The sequence below is a fragment of the Typopeltis vanoorti genome, chromosome 19, assembly GCF_054136105.1.
Source record: "Typopeltis vanoorti isolate ZY-2024b chromosome 19, IOZ_Tvanoo_1.0, whole genome shotgun sequence".
Classification (NCBI taxonomy): Eukaryota; Metazoa; Arthropoda; class Arachnida; order Uropygi; family Thelyphonidae; genus Typopeltis; species Typopeltis vanoorti.
Window position 1 is genome coordinate 13406431 of NC_143567.1, and position 20290 is coordinate 13426720.

Consider the following 20290-nt stretch of genomic DNA (forward strand, 5'->3'; position numbering starts at 1 on the left):
TTTTTTCTTTTCGCCAATCTTCGTGTGTTTTTTATGCCGTTATTTACTCTTCTTTCTCTCCTTGACGCCATTTCTCTCTCTCTCCCTCGTAGATCTCAGAGAATAAGGAGCCAAATCCCTTGGTTTACCCACACTTCAGTTAATCATCCCACTGCTTAGTCCGTCTTCTTCAACTCCACACATGAAATCAATGAACATTTTAGTAATTCACCGTTCTGTGGTCTATAAATCTTTCAGATCCACTGCTTTTAGAACATCTTAAATGTATTTTCTCACACAACTACCTGCTTACTTCTGTTGTGGAACAGAAGTTTTTCCAGACTCGCCACACCCTAATGCATTCTGGGCGATAGCTCCTGTGCTAAACCCGTTCACGAGGCAGTCACGCGGGTCTGTCTTCGCCACTGTTCACTGCTCCAAGGCCCTTGAAACCTGCCAGTGACCTTGTATCGGCATCCCTCCCTCTCCCTTTTTTTTTTTTTTTAAATTTTCCCCCTTCTCTCCCTTTGCCAATGAAAACGGTAAACGGCCCCCCCAAAAAAAGGCTCAATCCATCGTGTGGAACAAACTCTAATCCCAGACTTTGACCTCCTTAGGCAATTTATTCACCCATTGCAAAGTAAATGACACGCACTACAAATAGGTTTCAATGCACATATCACTGCACACAGAGATTCGTGATATTTCTACTTGTGTTTTATCCATTGTTTCCTCGTTACCTAGCGACAAGGTTGAACGTGTGATGGAGTCCAACATTGTTCGCATTCAGATAGTAGAAACGTGCGCCATTGTTAGAACAGTGAAAAAAAAAATTTTTTTTTTTTTCCTCTCAAAAGAATGATAGAAGACGCTGACTTACGTGCGTTCAATGCAGCACATATTGGTTTTAAATGTTCCTCCTTAACAAATGAAGATGGATACTTTAGAAACGGAAACAGTCCGCTAGAATATCAAAAGATCCTCATTATAAAGAAGTCCACAGCAATTCGAAAATTATCAGACAACTTAGGTTATCTTCTCATAAGCTCTCTGGTAAATTTTCAATTGTTTTAAAGTTTCTTTCATAATTTGACTATAAAACACGAATTGACCTATAATATACTCAGTAACATTATCTTATTTATGCCAAATTAAAGCACTGTAGCTCCATATTTTAGCAATTGATTATACACCTACCGTGAGTTCACTTATGAAAAATCTAACTTTCTGACAGGATTGCTTTGGCGCGAAGGAGATGCGGTGATTAATACCCTTGGAGGGTAATGGATGGCAATGCTGTAGCCAATGAAGTTTAACTGAGGTTCGGCTGTTGCTGTTACCCCCTTGGGTGATGAGATTCGAGAGTTTTTGAGTTCGCTCTTTTAAGGTTTTTGCCTTAAGGGAGCAATTTGAGTCTCCGGGGAGAGTGTTCTCCGGCACGGCCCGCTGAGGGGCTTTGTCGGTGAATGCTTTTCTTGGGAATATGAGCGGTTCTGCTCGGTGGTGGCATGTGGGTGGAAGGCCATCACTGAGTGGAGCCAACGCTGAGATGGACGGTCTTTCGCCCACGATTGAGTGGCCTAGAGATCGTCCGAAGTTTTAGAGACGGCTTTACCTTTACATATGGCAATGCTGTAGCCAGTGAAATTCTAACTGAGGCTCGGCTGTTGCTGTTAACCTCCTGCCATGATCAGAGCTTTAATGGCTCAATAACACCTTATCCCTACACTGTCCTCTACAGATAACGGGGAAGATGAAAAGCATTCTTGCTTTGCCCCTTTAAGCCAGTCTTTATAAGGACTTTGGTATGAAATAGGGAGTTTTTGCTCCTGATCGGCAGTTTTTCTGTAGGTGTCCCGAACTTCTATTCAAAAATATTAAACTTCTAAAGTGAATGCAATCGTATGCTGAACCGATCAGTTTCAAGATCTTAAAACGAATTTCTTCATATAATAAAGTTTTCTCATTTAAGTAGATATTACGTTTTTTTTTTTTGTTTTTTTTTCTGTCACTATGGTAACAGTAGGTTCTGCTTGCGTATACCATGGGGGGTAACAGTTATTTCGTATATTGTGAGTAATATTATATACCAAATAAATTGGTTTAATTTCGCTGGAAAAAGGTTTTCTGTTAGCAGAATCGTCAATGACATTGGCGAAGTCGATTTCATAGTAATGCAGGTAATTCTTAATCAATTTTATTTAGAAAAACTCCTCTCACAACTAGCGACACTTACAGCAATTCTGACGAAATTTCGCAGTAGTATTACAATAGTTGGAAATGAGTTCTCGAGACTGTATTTTAGAATTAACTGCAAAAGTTCAAAAAGGTCAAAGTGTCGTCCGGGGGCGGAACGCCTCCCTCCACCCCCCATAGCTACGCTTCTGGTTGGTGTATTTAAAAAGTATAAATCCCGTATTTGAAATAAACTTGTTTTGTAAGAGAAATACATTGAAATTCCGATTTAACGTTCTTCCATTTTCTTCCCCACCCCCTAAAAAAGATCAGTAAGTTGGTTAGGAAGGTAATTGGCTTTTAATTCAAGTGGACACCCAGGTCAGAGAACGTCATTTAGGTGATCGCCTTGTAATATAACGTAATATAATAGAAAAAATGTGAAACTTCCGAAAATGGTTGTTCTGTTTTCATGTGTACTAAAAGATGATTCTCACTGGAATCCTGCTTTCGAGAATGCTAAAAAAAGAAACAAACAGAAATTCATTTTTAAATTATTTACATCCCACGGATGTTTTTGCCTTTACTTACGCTTTCAGTTTATTATTGCCAGCATAAAATAAAAAGTACTTCTTAATTAAAATTTTTTATTTAAATAATTAAAAAAATTACCAGTATATAAATTAAAGTGAGTGCAAAAAATGGATTTATTTTTTTACTAAAAAGAACTCTCACCTGAATGAGATTAACAAGAAACTGATTATCTGGAGGGAGAAAAAAAAAAAAGATTGTTTTGACGGAACAACATGACAGTTTTTCAGTGTTTAAAGAGAATAATTAAAATATGTGCATTTTTCTCTTAAATACGCAAGACCAGAGCTAAGATTCAAACTTATGCAGAGAGATTACAAATGGATCATCATCGGGGAAACTTATGTCCCTTTAGGAAACTAACATGATCTCACTTTATTTTACAGTAATCTAGCACTGATTGTTGCCTTAGACAACATCTTAAGCGTTGATTTTTGTTACTCATCGTTTGGTTGAAAAGTCTTGGTTCGAATCCCGTCCGTTGAAGAAATAAATTTCATAAACCTTTACAATCACGGTGAAGTTAAAGCACAGTCATGGATGAACTATAAAAGAGCGGCATTAGGGGTAGTTTCCTCCGTTTTCCCCCCCTCCCCCCTTCCTTAAAGAAAAAAAAAATTAAAAAACATACCCGCCTTTGCCACACCAGACGAAGCAACAACCCTTCTTTTCCACATAAACTTATCTGTTTAGAGATCCTTTTTTTTCGGTTTGTGTTTTCCTTCTCTGAGATACAAAATTTTGCTAATTTGCGATTATATCAAAAGAAATAAATACCGATTTGAATTTCTCTAACATATCCACCATATTCTATATTATGCAGTGCTAATTTTCCAGCTATTTAATTGCATAATAAATATTATAAGTATTGCATCCTATTAACTGATGTCTGCAGAAATGTTTAACGTATGTGGACGTGTTTAGCTGGAATATTTTTGCCGTTCCTCGTAAAGTTCATGTCTTGAATGTATCCATCGAAGGCTTGCTCCTTGATCGATTTCTTACATGCCTTCTCAATCACCTGCTGCGTGTTTGATTGGGTTGAGCTAAATAGTCCTAATTGATATCTTCAGACGATTGGGAAGTGCTTTAGAATAGCATCATAGCGGTTGGTACTGCGATATGATTCTCGGGTTATTGTACTATTGAAATAATGTCCGAAGATCCACATTCTTCCACCGGATGAAAACGATAATGTAGCCCATATTTATTGCTCCACAAAATGTCTTTGTATTTCAAATTCTAGCTTCTTCAAGCACGGCGTTATTGTAACCATCACTACCACTCACCATTAACGTTTCTGATAATAGGTTTACGGACCATATTGCGTGAACAGGAGTTGCCTACGAAATCGTTGTGTATTGGTACGTACGTCGGCTTCTTCTGTCCAGCTTATTGCTATGACGGGAACTTCATCATTCATCATCAGACTTGCAAAAAACATCGTGAAATACTGCTGGATATCTGATTTGAGGGGATGGTGTGAGAAAAAAAAAAAATCAGGTACATTATTACAAAGTTATATGAGGCCGGTGTGTTATATCAGCAAGTAGCACCTGTTCTTCTGGTCAGTTTACCAGACGACAAATCCAAGATTCGGCTCCTCCACCTCCATCCGAGATTGGTTAACTACTATTGCAGTCGGTCCGCTTGATGGGATTTGAACCAAGGTTTTTTTTTATATAATCAAAAGGTCGTTAACTAAATGATTTATACAATACTTTTACAGAACTAATCTTTGATTTGTTAATATATATATATATATATATATATATGTATGTATGTATGTATGTAAATAAGTTTTTTAACTTGGGAATAATGTATTAGGGTTACCAAGTAATTTTATAAACTTGGTTATTTTACTCCTAATCCTAAGTAAACAAACAGTTAAGTTTGCGCCTGAACGTAGTTCAAGTCTAAAGGTGGTGCAACACCGGGGCAACTCATTGTAAAGGTGGATAAAGCTCTGATCACTATTCTTAGTATTTTCCATAATGTAAAGCACATCTCACTAAGAGATGTATACTGCAATATATTATGGGTGGGGGTCACTACCTTTTACCTTGGGAATAGTGATCAGAGCTTTACCCACCTTTACAATGAGTTGCCCCGGTGTTGCACCACCTTTAGACTTGAACTACGTTCAGGCACAAACTTAACTGTTTGCTTACTTGGGATTAGGAGTAAAATAACCAAGTTTATAAAATTACTTGGTAACCCTAATACATTATTCCCAAGGTAAAAAAAAACTTATTTAGATATATATATCGGCTATAATTTTCATAGCAGAAATCAGTTGAGCGTTTGTATGTAGCAATGCAAATCTCACCATTCAACTACCAAACATGAAACCTTTCATTGTCATAGAAACATGACGTCACATTCCTCTGTTAGCTCAAACGAAAAAAAGAACAAACAAACTCAATTATTACTATATATATATGTTTAACGTATGTGGTATTTAAAGAATATATATATATATTGAAAGAATGGATAGAACTGTATTTTCAGGGTTTCAAAACGGGTTTGCTGACTCATTTGCTGTGTTTTCATTTCGCCATATTTGTGATATAAATATCATGGGTTTATGTTTAAATATGGTTCTATACATGACACTGCCCTTTACCGAGTTTTCAAAATAAGCGCTGTTATAGAACAATTGGATAATAATTTTTGAATATAATTATTGTTTATCGTGTTAACATTATATTATTGACACTTAAGAATATTGTCAAAAAAGTAATGAATGAAATATATATCCCATTAATTATTTAATTCGGTATTTTTGAATGACTAGAAAGCTCGTTATTGGCATAGTTCAATTGTAAACGCTTTTTACATTCGTAAGTTATCATTAAAAAAAAAAGTGGTGTAATAAAAAAAATAATAAAAAAAGCTGAGTGAATAATTGAAAATCCCAATAGTTTAAGTCCATGAATACTTTCCTAAATGTCAATATTTGTAAGTTTTTTTTTTTTTTTAATGGACAGATATAAATGCTAGTTTAGTTGTTTATTTTAATTTATAATTAAAACTGAATGTAAAATTAAGTCCCGGAGAATATTATGTTAACGTCTTAAGATGTTTACTGGTCTTTCCTCCGAATAATATGCAAAAATTAACAGATAAATAATCATAAAAACGTTATCATTCCAGGCTAAAGCACCCACTTGTAGAGATCATCTGTGTATGGATAGTTCCCCGTAATGGCTGTGCACATTACAGTGGGGAGGGTCCTGAAATGACTAGTATTTTTATAACGGCTAAGAAAAACAATTACCACCCACTTTTTTTTTTTTTTAAAAAATAATAATTTCAGAATATTTATCATTCTCAACATTGCTTTAATGTGTCTGATGAAGATGCGTTAATGTTTTTAACACCTTAAGATGCATAGAATTTCTTCGACTTAAATATCGGAAAACAGAAATGAAATACCATCTTATTCAAAGCCGGTTCCACATGTTTCCCCTCTCCCCCCTGCTATTGCCTTTGACAAATTCTTTTAACCTCTTGGGGTTAGATGAATCTACTGCAGCACCACCTATCCAAAGTGTATAAGGAGAAAGTGCCCCATGTTCCTCCAGGCCATGTCTTGGATGGAGAGTTCATTCCGAACAACTGGAATTTCTCCACCTTCGTCCCTTTGTGGAGACGGTGGTAGGTTTTTTCCCCCCTTATTCTTCACTCTCTCTCTCTCTCACTCTCTCTCACTCAAGTTCGTTGACGTCAGGCCCGTCGTCAAGGCCATGGTTGTTCGTGCAGGCACCTCGCGTTCGTCACACTGGTTGCCAAAGGGCATTCCGCTCACTTAGATCGAACTGGCTGTTCCGCTGTTAAAGATCACTCCCCGAGCGTCTATCTATGCTAGGGAAGGCCTATCGATGTAATAGTTAAAAAAGATGGAACGGTGCTATTGATTTTAACATGCAGAGAAGATGGTGGTTGGGGGGGGGGAGTGAACGACTGAAAGAAGCCTCATCGAAGTTAGGTGGCTGCTAGTTGGCAAGTACTTTAGTCCCCTTGGTGCTGCACGCAGGGGGAAGGAGTAATACGCGAAGAAAGAAACAGTGGTATTCCGGTGTGTATTGACTCATTCAACAGTCAGTCGATTCGCCAATATTAGTGATCAGTGGAGTCTTGATGTGTTTCTGAATCTCTTATTGGTAATAAAGGTCTGGCTTATTGATCGGATTCCACTTTATGTGCAGACATCTTTAAACTCAACTAAACTAGCGGATCGATATCAGGCTATCCCAGCATTTGCCAGCAGAGAAGAGCATGGTTGGTAAATGCAGTGAGTCATTAGAGTGGTTTTCCTTAATTGGATACGGTACGATTGCCATACAAATATCATTCACACACATAGCGAATATCGCCCTGTTACGAATACAGTGATTTTTTTTTTCTCCCTGTCTTATAGTGATTGATATGATTTGTTATCGTCCTTTAACACAGAAGACAAGTGAAAATAATCAGCTCCAATGATTCATCGTCTCTGTTGCCTAGTTAGAACGAATTATAACCTTTTATGACCTTTATTCCAGCTTAAACATCCTCATCGAATGGACCACAATTCAGCGATATTTCCATCTTTTTGGTTTCTCATTTCATATTAACGAAATGAATCCTCAAGAATTGACTTCCCTGGTTGGCTCATTGATCAACAGAAAATCTCTCCAACTTGTCATTTGTTCGTCCACAGATTCGTATAGGTGCCTGTCAAATAACCCACAAACAGAATAACTATATTTGAATAGCTGTTGAAGTGCTTCGTGGGCACTGAATAAGTCCATTTTATGATAATACCACTGTCCAAATTCGTTCTGTTACATTCAACTCGTAAGTATGGTGGAAGAGCTAGGGAACCCGAGCTATTGACAATAGTACATTTTTCAACCCACTTCGATAATCAAGTAGTGATCTCATAGCGATGATAATAATCTACCATCTAATCATAGCAAGTGGAATCATTTTTGGCATTCCCACTTAGTACTGAGTATTAGTTCCAGATGAATCTCAAGGTGGAAGGGAGAATTTAGGATAATCGTGTAATTTTATTCTTCTCTTTGAGAATTACCCGTTTGAATTGAAAAGATAAGTCAACTAGAGAAAACCTCAAACACCGAATTTCGTATCGATCTCCCCCTCTCCCCCCCCCCCCCCCACAGAAAAGATCACCATAACAACCGTTATTAACTTTCTGAAATGACAAGTAGAATTCTCTGTCAATTTGCAATCACCCGAAGTAAGATCACCTGAACAATGGCGGTGGCCAATGTAGTACACCTACTTGCAGTCAAGCTCAACCTTAATGGGTAAATAATCCTTCTACACACTCCTCTCATTGACATAAGTGTCTTGTAAACTGCTATATTACCTTCGATCTGCTCCACGCTATAAAAGGTGCACACACATTACGAAAATAAAGGGAGAAAAAAAACACTTGACGTCACCGATGCGTGCAAAATTGTATATCGTGCTTATTATTATAGACTGCGTGTTTTTTTTTTTTTTTTGTTTTTGTTTGTGACGTCAGTGTACAATGTGAGTTTTATAGTAATACGTTAAGTTAGCTGCATCTACCGTACTGGAATTATTTGGTTCAGACTTTAGTTCCAGAAATCGACAAAACAAAAGTTGCTCAGAACAATTCCTTAATTTTTCATTCATTTATGTGTGTGTGTGTGTGTGTGTGTGTGTGTGTGTGTGTGTGTGTGTGTGTGTGTGTGTCAACAAATTATTCAGAGTTCTGAGAGCATTTCAAAATTGTTGCGATATACCTAACATTTTGCCGTCGCAACCATTTTATTCCGTGCACGGAAAGCAAGTCTATTTGGATATTAATAACGTTAATGTATTTGTCCATCAAGATAATCTGTTATGTCTGCTTATTTGGTCACCGGAACTGATTCCGTTTACAAGACAGATTTGCGCATGCCTACGAATCACGCAAATAGTTTGTTATTTTGAAGTCAATTGTCTAGTTACAATTTTTTAGTGACCGCATTCTAAAGAGGGCGCTGCAGTGCGTTTAGTCAAAGATTGCTGCATAAATTGAATTGCAGGAGAAGTAGGTAGTTCTAGCATTGGAAGGGTTTTTCAATATTTTGTCCATTGTCGATGGATCCATCCAGTAAACCACTCGTGAATCCTTTCGATTCATTACGTCATTATTAAGCTAAATTTAAGTAGCTTAACTTGGTCAGAAGACATATTCACGATATTTTGACCAAGTTAAGTAGCTTAACTTGGTCAGAAGACATATTCACGATAATTGATCATTTACAACCTGAATTTGAATAACACTGGCAATTCCATTAAATTTAAAATTATATCCACAGATTTTTATAGAAATATAATAAAAAAAAGTTATATTTTATTAAGAATAGCAAGTAGACAACCAACTAATTGTATCTTACTTGTTTTCTATTGAATTACAAATATTTAGTATTATACACCTACATATTTTACTTATTAGGGAATATATATATTGCACTTCCGTATATAAGAATGAAAGTCATCCCGTGTAGTGGTCGGAATAAGAATAGCGCCGCTGCAGCCCATGCATGTCGTAAGAGGCGACTAAAATGGGACGTGAGTTTCGCTCTCTTAGGTTTCTCCCAGAATTTTGCTCCCGGTGAGGGGACTTAGATTTCTGGGGGAGGGGGGGATTTGCCTTGAGAGAGCATTTTGGGTCTCTGGGGACGGTGTTTTCTAGCGTGGCCCGTGAGGGGCCTTGTCAGTGGATGCTTTTCCCTGGAATTATGAGCGGTTCTGCTCAGTGGTGGGGGCCCGTCACTGAGTGAAACCAACGCTGAGTTGGCGATCTTTCGGCCACTTGCAGGGAGTGGCCGGATGATCGTCTTAATTTTTAGAAAGGGCTCTACTTAAAAATCGCTCCATGCATGTCGTACGAGGCGACTAAAATGGGTACACAGGGAGGATAATAGATGGCATGCTGCCCTGATCAGAGCCTATAGCTCAATATTACTCCATCCATACATTTTCTTCTATTGATAACGGGAAATATGCAAAGCATTCTTGCTTCACCCATCTAGCCAAAAAAAAAAAAAAAATGAATGAAAGTGATTGGAATGGGAAAACAGTTACTATGGGGAAATTGAAGGCTCTTGTATTTTTCAAGTTTGGGCTACAAGTTATCATCACGGAGAGCCCATGTATGTGCGTATATACACATACGCAGTATTTATTGATATTTGTACATTTGATTTGAATTTATCATAAAAAATATATAAGAAAAAATATTTACTCGAACTGCGCATGCGTTATAAACTTGAAGCTCAACTTTTAGGTTATTTTTACAGTTTTCAAAATAGTCTGCATAAGAATTCTCTGCTTTCACAGATGAACAAAATTCCTATTTTTCTGGCTCTTGATGTCTTCCACGAATCAATTTGGAATTGGGTGTTGTTTTTATAATTGAATTCTTCAAGCCGTAGATAGATTGAACGTTGAGAAGAAACGTGTATTGGCAAAAGGTTGAAAACTAAATTTTATAAAAATATATCTTTGAAAAAATTTTATTTAATTTTATATATGGTCCTTCATTGGTTCATGCTGCATTACAAAGAGAGTTCCAATATTAAAAACATAAATTTAAAAATAAATGCTTTAAGAATTAAATTCAGGACTTATCTGCGTAGATTAACGTGCGAAAAACAGACAGTGATGCTCAGTCAACTGTTTCTCAAAATTCAGTGTTGTTGGCGCGGAGAGGAAGAAATATTGACCCGTTTCTTAATGGTCTGACATTTAATATATATATATATAAACGATCTGGTCGACTTAGCATCAAGGTTGAAAAATAGTTCGATTGTGAGTTTTTTTTTTTTTTTTTTTGGTCTGTAGATGTGTTCATAGGGCTGGTTTATCATTCACTGATATCAGAACACCAGTTCTTCCCCTCAGAACCGGACTCGAACCCAAGTGTTTCCAGCTGAGCTACCTAAGTTCGAGAATGCAAATGAAGCTGCGTAGGAATTATAATTTTTCTTTGAAAAATTCGAATATTCTCCCCTGCGTATACTCATGAGAACACGTGCAATCAATAAACACCATCACTAACAAATACTTCTGAATAATATCTTTGAAATTTTTTTTTCTTTAATTTCATGTATTTTAATAAGCTCATTTACCGGCTCCATGTAACATGTAAAAAAAAAAAAAAAATTAAAAATATATAAGAATGAAAGAAAATCCTTAGCTCACCCATAGTACAAATGTAGTGATTTCTAAATAACCTTTCGAGGGCGGTCTTGTTGGCTGAGTGGTTAGCATATCTGTTCTCCAACCAACAGGTTGCTAGTTCCAATACCACAGTAGGCATAAATGCTTGTAATTGTCTTTAATTGAAGATGAAAACCATTCTATGGTTTCTGGACTACGTAAAAAATACAAAAATATTTAAACAAACAAACAAAAAAAAGAAACAATCTGGCCTTTTCGTGGATGGCAGTTACGTAAAAAATAGATACTTAAAAATAAAAAAAGAATCGATCTCCAAGCTGTAATCCAAATCTGTTTTTGGCTACAGTCGCGTTATAAGTCGAATCTTTTGACTTGTGCTGATCTTTAAGAAATGTTAAAAATTTCAGAAACCTGTGATCCTAGGTTTTGTCAACTTCACAGAAGCTTTTGACTTGACTGATGGATAAAATTTATGAATTATTATAAGAGCTTACGGAGTATCCGACAAACTTAGAAGCATTATGAACAATTTATATGATAACAGCAAGGCTTGTGTTCAAGTTCAATACCTGTACAGGGAAGGGTTTAAAATAATCTTTTCTGTTTAGTCTTCAACTGATTTTGTGATGACAAAAAAAAGGCTGGAGGATTAAAGTGGTATAAGAATCTTAAGGTATCTGATTTGGGCTTATTTACAAACAATAGAAAGAAGAAAGTCCTTTTTTTGCGGCAATTAATGATACTGGGAGTCAATTAGGTTTTTATTCTTTGGAATCTATACTTATGCTTTCAGTGTAATGGAAATGATTTTATAAAAAAAAAAAAGTAAAAGAAAAAATAATTAATAAATCGAAGGATTTATTCAGTGTGACCTCTTCTGGTTTTGAACATTAACTTTATTATTCTTTACACCTTTTTCAGTATATGTTACTTGGATTATAAGTAATTCTGTCGTTCGAGTCAACTGCGCGAGATTTATACTACTATAATGAAGATGGCGGCTCGCGTGGTAGTGTTTAGTGTCGTGTATTATTGATGGTGAATTGTGAATTTGACGGTTATGATTTAGTGATTTATGGGTATTCATCAGTAATTTCAGTTAATTGCTTACTTCCATAAACAGGCACTTTATTTATTTTCCATCCAGGTAAGTCAATTGAAGTTATAAGGGCGATACGCTAGGCCTACTGCCGTTAGTATCGCCATTGCTGTATTTTATATCGCGACATCTTATTGCTGGTAGACACCTTAGGGTGTCTACGGGATTTGCTAGTGGACCCTCAAAAGTCCACAGGATTACTTTTACCTGCTCGGAACACCAGAGCAATCTCTACTCTTTCTCCATCCTTGACTTAACACATTTCCAAATATTGTCATGGCAAAACTTCTTAATGAGGCCAAATTCGAAGAAGTTTATTTTGAATTCCTCAGACTGGGAAAGCTGCTGAGTGAAAATTGGCCGGGAAAGGTTAAACTGTATGACACGTTTCCCCCCGAATGTGTCTCAGACGCTGTCGCTGAAGATCATTTAGAGTCGATGCCTTCTACTCCTCCAGACTTTGCAGAAGTGCGTGCTCACAAAGTCGTCGCTGAAGATCATTTAGAGTCGATGCCTTCTACACCTTCAGACTTTGTAGAAGTGCGTGCTCGCAAAAAGCGAAGAACAACAGAAGAACCGCACAATGACAACACTGTAATGGAACAGGATTCTCAGGGTTCGGACGCCGCTACCTCTCCCAAAGAAAAGGTGCCTCCGGTCATCCTTAGAGAAAAACAAAAGTGGGCAGCTTTACGATCCACAATGTCCAATCTGCATATTGGCTTCATTAAGGCCAAAAACATGGATGAAGGCATAAAGATTCAGCCAGCAACAGTGACAGACTACAGAAGGTTGACCAAGGAACTGGACAACAGAGGCATCCAGTATCATACCTTTGCGCTCAGTTCAGAAAAAAATTTAAAAGTAGTCCTTCGTGGTGTCTGTGAAGACATTGACACAGCAGAAATCGCTGCTGACCTAAATTCTCAGGATCTGCCACCAGTCAAAGTGAGCAGAATGTACAAAGCAGACAAAACTCCCATGCCATTAGTCCTTGTTGAGATTCACAAAATATATAAGGATATCTACAACTTAAAAACAGTCTGTGGTCTCATCGTCACACCGGAACCACTCCGTAAAAGATCATCTTCTGGGCAGTGCCACAGGTGCCAAAAGTTTGGCCATGCCCAGAATCTATGCCGAGCAGAATATAGATGTTTAAAATGTGGAGACAGCCACCCAACCAATACCTGCACTAAGCCAAGGACCACCTCGGCCAAATGTGCCAACTGCAGTGGCCCTCATCCGGCGAACTACAAAGGATGCACTCAACACCCAAAGAACAGACGGATGGAGGCAATCAATCAGCCCTCCTCCTACAGTACAAGAACACCAGCGGCCCAGACATCAAAACCGGAGACTCATCGACCACAGTCGGAGACCTCCAACCAAAAGCAAACAAGAAGTTATGCCGATGTGACCCGTACAACTAGGCCAATTCCAGAACAAAATCAACCAAGAGCACCTAAAAACCTAACAGCTATTATCACGGCCTCACTAGCAAACATGCTACAAAATTTTAGCCTATCAAACCCTACTGAAACCTCCACTAAAAGATTTCTTCGTGAAACACAGATCATCCTCACAGCTCTCATAAATGAATAGTAACAAACTCATTCCAGCATCTCTTCAAATAGTTGCTTGGAACGCAAATGGCCTCAAAAACAAAATCCTGGAACTCCGTGCCTTCACATCTAGGTATCAGCCAGATGTTATTCTAATCAGCGAAACTCATCTAAGACCCTCAGACAACCCTACAATAAGGGGCTATCACCTATACAGAAATGACAGACTACTCTACAGAGGTGGTGGCACTGCCATCTTCATTAAAAACTACATTAAGCACCACTCTGTGAGCATTCCTTCAACCACTAACCTTGAGATCACAGGAGTGGAAGTAGTCACCAGCTCCACTGGCAAACTGAAAATCTACTCAGCTTACAATCCTCCCCAAAAATCTCTACTTCACTCTGATCTAAATGCCATCTTAGGCATCAGAGGGCCCACCATTATTGCCGGGGATCTGAATTCCAAGCACCCTGCCTGGAATTGTTCAACCACAAACAAGAATGGTTGCATCCTTTTCAATTACTTAGGATCAAGCAACGCTGTTGTGGCAGGCCCCACCGAACCAACTCATCTCAGTACGTTCGGCACTGCTGATATCCTGGATATAGCTATCCTGCAGGATATTAAACTTCAGTACAGTATCATTTCTATGGATGAACTATCATCCGATCACAATCCAATACTGCTGCAGCTGGGAAATCAGGAATTCCTGTGTCCTCCTTCTCACTCCTACATTGTATGGGAAAGACTGTCAGCCGCACTCAAGGATCATATTGGACCTGTTCCTCACATACACACAAAAGAAGAAGTAGAAACTGCAGTTACAAATCTCACACAACAAATTAATTCTGCTATAAAGGTAGCTTCCTCCTACAAATCTGCCCGCAAGCCAGATCGTTTGCCTGAAGACATCATGAACTTAATCAGAGATAAAAACAGAGCTCGAAAGAGATTCCGTAACACGTGTGCACCACAAGACAAAACAAATCTAAACAGATTAAATGGGGCAGTAAGAGATGCACTGAAAGCTCACAGAGACCATGTATGGGATGAAAAGTTATCCTCCATTTCACCTAGTGATCACTCCATCTGGGGACTACTGAAAAATACCAAAAACAAAGGCAGATCCCTTCCCCCAATATTAACTGATCAGGGCCTTGCTCACACAGATGTGGACAAAGCAGAGGTTATAGCGCACAGCTTGGAAGAGCAATGCAGGCCTTCGTATGGAAACCTTGACTTTGACCACATACATAAGATTCACAGCAAGGTCAGACACTCACTCAAACTTCCTATCACCAGCACTGACCATATTGCATCAACATCACCTGCTGAGATATATGACATTATTAAAAATTTAAAGAACAAAAAAGCTCCTGGACCAGACGGCATTACTAATCGTGTGATTAAACTTCTGCCCCGGAGGGCAGTAGTGTACCTGACCAGTATAATAAATGCAATTTTAAGATTTCACTATTTTCCTTCCACCTGGAAACTGGCTGACGTAATTCCCATACATAAGCCAGGCAAAGACTCACACCTACCCCAAAATTATCGTCCAATCAGTCTCATCTCAAATCTGGGTAAGGTTGCAGAGAAGGTCATCCTCTCACGACTTCAAACCTCAATAAATGACCTAAACATCCTTCCAAAAGAACAGTTTGGTTTTAGGCAACACCATAGTACTACCCAGCAAATCCACAGAATTGTTGAATACATCACAACCAGCTACAACTGGCGCCAGTGCACAGGCGCTGTTTTCCTAGACTTATCCAAAGCATTTGACAAAATCTGGCATTTTGGACTCCTGCACAAGCTTATCTCAGCCGGCATCTCACCTAAAATGGTTCATTTAATCCACTCATATCTTCAAAATAGATCAATGCAAGTAAAAATCAACGGTTCTACATCCTCCCAGCGCCACGTCTTTGCTGGAGTGCCGCAGGGATCTCTGCTGGCTCCATTGCTGTTCTCTGTATACATGTCAGACATCCCACACAATCCAATGACTTCCATTTTGGCCCTATATGCAGACGATACGGCAATACTAACCAGATCTCTCAGACCCCTTTTCATTACCAGAAAGCTTCAAGAAAACATTCTAAAGCTGGAGGGTTGGTTCTCTAAATGGAGATTGGAAGTCAACCCCCAGAAAAGCTCAGCCGTTCTTTTCTCAAAAAGGCCAATGTCTCCTGTAGGAGATCTGTTACTATTCAATATTAAAATTCCCTGGCAGTCAGAAACAAATTACCTGGGTGTAATTCTCGACAAAAAGCTATCTTTCAATCAACACACCAAGTCTGCATGCACAAAGGCTTCTAAAGCCGTAGCACAGATCTATCCGCTAATTAATAGAAATAGCAAGCTCAGCAACAGAATCAAATTGCAGCTATACCAGTTGACGATTCGTCCTATAATCACCTATGCCTCTCCGGCCTGGAGCCACACCTCTAATGCTAACATCATCAAAATACAGCGAGTGCAGAACAAGTGCCTGAGAATGATTTTGAATGCCCCGTGGTATGTTAGAAACACTCAACTCCACAGAGACACAAATATTCCCTATATCTTCTCTTTTCTACGATCCTTAGCCACCAAGTTTTTCCTAAAGACGTCCACACATCCCAACGATTTGGTTCAACAAGCTACAGCATACGATCCAACGGACATATTCAAACAGAAGACCAAAAGCTATATTGGCCTCCTTTAGTGATGCATAATCTCCATGCTCAATCAGGGCGAGCATTCTGCTCATAAATTTTACCTTCACTGCAACCACAACAGATAGCGGGGAATATGAAAAGCATCTTGCTTCACCCCTAAAGACATAAATGTCAATTGTCAATTGTCAACTGCGCGATAAAGGTGCTTATTTTCTATGCGATAGCGCAGTTGTTTATTGCGCATGCACCAGTTCGGTTGCAACAGTTGCGAATGCTTATGTTTTCGACTAAAATAAAACTCACATGAATGCGTTATTGCCATTTATGAGAGTTCGTATATAAACTCCAGCATTACGATATAGAAGTAATTTCCAATAGGAAATATCTGTTTTATGTATGCATAAAAAGACTATGTTTTTCTTATGCTTATTAAAACACTTCTGTGGACGCTACTAATCTTTTGAATACGGAAAACAGAAAATGTATTTACTTGTAGAATAAATAAAGGAAAACAGGAAAGCATTTCTTTTGCGCGACTGTCTCGCCAACACAATTACAGGTCGGCGCGTTATTTTGCAATTCCGGTGAAAAAAGCGCGCTTAACTATCTTGTGCTTGGAAACGTCTCTGATATGTTTTTCCTTTACGAATTAGCACATTGTCGAATGTGAATGAAACAGCTGTGTCTGGGGCAGGGGAGGGAGGTGGGGGAAGAAGACAGAGAGAGAAATATTCTTCGGTATGTTGAAGGGAACTAAAAAAAAAAATCACTTTCCAGGAAATGTTATTGTAACTGCTGCCATCTATTGATAACATTCTGAAGTGTGGGGGTGGTATCGGCGAAAGTACCTGGGATTTTGCATTAATGATACACACGGATTAAACACTTAACTTTTGCTTCTCTTCCACTTATTCTTTGTATATACGTGGGTGTAGGCGTCTTCACAAATTCTCTTTTCTCGTAATCCATTAGTTTTATTGGAAAGAAAAATAGATTCTATTTATTGGAGAGTGTTTCATGAGTTTCTTCTGACACCTTCTGTCTCTCCGAGTAAGTGAGCAATTCCATATTTGTTTGTGCTTGGATTAACCAGCGTGTTCATAACAGAGCTGCCGGGAAGGTTCCAAGATTCATTACTTTTATGTAAACTATCTCCCTTACTTTAGCTGCGATGGTCTCTCTTAGCAACAGGCCTTAACGTCCTCATTAAGTAAAAGAGGCCAGGAAAAGGAGCAGAGGAGACTGGGGAGTGGAAGATGGGGAGGAGGAAGAAAGAGAGTGGGGGAGAGATAAAGGGGGATGGTGGCTCCGCTCCTTAGCAGTCCGGCGTGCTGCACTACCGGAACTTCATCAGTTGATGGCGGGGGATGTTAGAGGCAGGCGAAACGTAATGTCGTACTGCTACAGGGCACTTCTCCCTCTTCGGAATGGGGTAAGCCAAGGAGCACGCGGCGTAGGGAAATGTCAGGCAGCTCGCCGCCGCTGCCGTTGTCTTTGTGCGTCGACGGAATGAATAATTCACCCTGAGGTCTGCGGCATCGATTGCCTCCTGATGCTGACGGCCCCAGACGAACTGGCCAGCTTTGTATACTTGTGTGGCGTATCTCATGAAAGATGCATTCGATGCCTTCAGCTAGCTGGGGTTTCTTCTCATCCTTTGGTGCTGCGGCATCGTGCCCAGTCAGACTAGGATTTAGAAAGAAGCTCCACCGTCATCAACCGTCAACAGAGATGGGAAACGCAAAGCTGTTTACGTCTTTTTCTTTCTTTCTTTCCTACTTTTTTTTTTCCTTGGAAATAACTCCTTATTGTATCTGTATTGATTTGTAGAGATTGGGATGCGGAATACTTAAGGATATTTGTTTTTCTTGGCCCCCTTTTTTTTTTTTTTTTTCCCATGGAAAAGGGGATGGTGGTGGAAAAGAAGTCGAGAAAAACGAATGTGCATTAAACTGCCTTGCTTTTCTTTTTGCGTTTCCACTGTTCAGTTCCGTAAAATTTTCTTTACCCTGTCTAAGGTAGAGTAAAGCAAACAAAAGAGGAAGAGTTCGATAACCGGAAATATTCTTCTCTGGCTTAAGATTTAGAGAAAGTCATTTCACGCAATTACTCCCCACGCACACACACACACCGCACTTTTTTTGCATAATACAAAATGCGTTGTTTTGCACCCGACCCACCTTCGTTAACATTATATTCTGGATTCACTGGCTTAATATATATATATATATATATATTTAATCATAACGGTCCACTCTTTTATTTGTACCCAAAATACAAGATGCTAAGAACACTAACTTTAAAGAATCAATAGTTCTTTCCTCTTAATTGTATTTTAGTATCTATCGTAAAACAAATACTGATTATGAAAATATAAAAACATGAAATCTGTAAGCCTTTTGGGATCTTAGAAATAATTGATTCAAAGAGTATATGAAATATTTCGAAACAGCTGTTAAAAATGTTTCTTAATTTATTACGACAACAGTTCAACTGTTTTTTTTTTTTTTTGCGATAAGTAGCGTTGACTGATATTTACAACGTATCATTCTGTTTAACTTCGCATCGCCTTGCCTAACATTTTCTATTGAAAATGGTCCTCAATTGAATACAAAGTTTGGCAAAGATTCAAAAATCAAACTTCATTGATTTTTACAATAGGCACCCATTTTGTGTAAAAAGTATTTCTCCAATTCCGATTTTTTTGTGATGCAACCTATCCCGCATTAGTACCATGAATGGATCAGGAATTTAGAAAGGAACCTTGTTCTTCACAGTAAGCATACTTTTTAGATCACTTCAGATCTCCAGTAAGAAGGGTGCTGGTCTCATACCGGCCGGTGAAAATCATCTACTTCGTAAGTCCATTGGCCAAGACACTCATAACACGTCGTGTCTTGGGCTTTCCTTTTTTATTCTCTTGTTACGTAATATATGTTTATATCAACACACACGCACGCGCGCGCGCGCGCGCAATAACTCTATTTCTTGAGAACATCTTAATTCATAGCCATGATGTCGGAATATAAATTATAAGGAGAAATTAGCACGGCTTATCCAAAGTCTTTGCCCAATTTTTCACCGATAATAGAACGAAGGTGATGGATGTGTTTTTGAATTAGCGAACCCTTAAACGCTGTAAACTATAACTTGCACTGGAATTATTTGCTCGTTGTGCCTAAAACACGCTTATTGATAATCTATTCAACCGTTTGTTTCTGTACAATCATTGCTAACGGAACTGTCCATTAACTGCCTCCCCCACCTTTGTTTGTTTGGTATTCGCAGCAAACAGCAGGTAAACGAGCTGTTCTTTGAACAGGAACATTAGTGGAAAAATCTTATTCAAAATAATTATCTTGTATTCACACAACGCATGCGTCGGCACAAATGGCGTCAGAGATAGTATTAATTGCGTTTTGTAGTAACCTTCATGAGAAAATGGGAGGGGGGGGGATGCTATTTCATACATTCTCGACACATCACGTACTCTGGTTATTTCCTCTCCTACCGTTTCCTTGGAAACGTTGTCATTTTGTATTTACTTTTATGTTTGATAAGACCAATATCCAGGCAGCGTTTGCTGTTTGGTATGCAGATTGTTTGTTTTGTCAATTGAAAGATCAGTTCGCTTTTCGATACCATTTGTATATGACAGTATGACTTTTATTCTCTATTTTTACCTTTCCTCATTCGTATCGAAATTGTTCTTAAAATTTTTCTTTATATGAGCACTACATGTAATAATATATTCACAGAAATTGCTTACGCTTAACAGGTAAGAAACTGTCTATTCAATTGTAAAATTAGTGTTTTTAACCAGCTATCATATAAAAAATTACAATAATAATCATAAATGATCACGATTCTGCATCCGCATAGTGTCGCTAGTGTACTTTTAACTCGTTTAAAAATTAGATATAACAACAAATAAATGATCGCAGTTCTGCATCCGCTTGGCGTCGCTAGTGTACCTTGATATCGTATTGTTTAGGAGTAAGCT

The 20290-nt window shown here is 38.4% G+C and overlaps 1 protein-coding gene across 5 annotated transcripts in view; it reads left to right on the forward strand.

Moving 5' to 3' along the window:
- The window catches only part of LOC150095860 (zinc finger MIZ domain-containing protein 1-like), a 383815-nt gene that overhangs the window by 190422 nt on the left and 173103 nt on the right, over positions 1–20290 (forward strand). Inside the window, exon 1 of one of the 5 annotated variants that reach the window (XM_090409087.1) lies at positions 19941–20065. The exons of the other annotated variants lie outside the window; for them this stretch is intronic. The gene's annotated coding sequence lies outside the window, so the exon portion shown is untranslated. Of the gene's footprint in view, positions 1–19940; positions 20066–20290 lie in introns of those variants that run through there. 5 annotated transcript variants of the gene reach the window in all.